This window comes from Limulus polyphemus, unplaced genomic scaffold, assembly GCF_000517525.1.
Source record: "Limulus polyphemus unplaced genomic scaffold, Limulus_polyphemus-2.1.2 Scaffold9637, whole genome shotgun sequence".
Lineage (NCBI taxonomy): Eukaryota > Metazoa > Arthropoda > Merostomata > Xiphosura > Limulidae > Limulus > Limulus polyphemus.
The window spans coordinates 1-1,024 of record NW_013675247.1 but is presented as its reverse complement, the minus strand read 5'-3'; positions in this window follow the sequence as shown (position 1 = coordinate 1,024).

Below are 1,024 nucleotides of genomic sequence, written 5' to 3'. Positions count from 1 at the left end.
GGTTTAGCAGTAGGAGTCTAGGATGTTGATGGCATATAAAAATAAACATTATATAAGATATATATATATATATATATATATATATAAAACCCTCCTAAATAAATAACAAATATCTTTCTTCAGAAAAACTGTTTTATAAAATAAGTGTATAGGAATGGTCTATCCTTTTTAGGATGGACCAATACATGTATAGTAATGTTCTATCCTTTTTAGTATTGACCAATACGTGTATAGTAATGTTCTATCGTTTTTAGTATTGACCAATACGTGTATAGTAATGTTCTATCCTTTTTAGTATTGACCAATACGTGTATAGTAATGTTCTATCGTTTTTAGTATTGACCAATACGTGTATAGTAATGTTCTATCGTTTTTAGTATTGACCAATACGTGTATAGTAATGTTCTATTGTTTTTAGTATTGACCAATACGTGTATAGTAATGTTCTATTGTTTTTAATATTGACCAATACGTGTATAGTAATGTTCTATCCTTTTTAGTATTGACCAATAAGTTTATAGTAATGTTCTATCGTTTTTAGTATTGACCAATAAGTGTATAGTAATGTTCTATCGTTTTTAGTATTGACCAATAAGTGTATAGTAATGTTCTATCCTTTTTAGTATTGACCAATACGTGTATAGTAATGTTCTATCCTTTTTAGTATTGACCAATAAGTTTATAGTAATGTTCTATCGTTTTTAGTATTGACCAATAAGTGTATAGTAATGTTCTATCATTTTTAATATTGACCACAAAGTTCCAAAGAACTGAACATTTCTGCTTCTAACCTTTTCACATCCACTTTTTATGTTTATTTTACTGCTTTAGAAACTTTCTGAACATAAAGCAATGAATCGCTGCTCCTGCAATTAGACTCTTTACGTGACACTATAATCAATGACAAATGAGTTCTGTGGTGCAATTATCAGACCTTTCCCTCAGAGTTTATTGTAATTCTGGGTTCTGAGAATGTGTCAAGAAAATATCAGTGTGTTTACAGTACAGTGGTTGCAACAAAAAC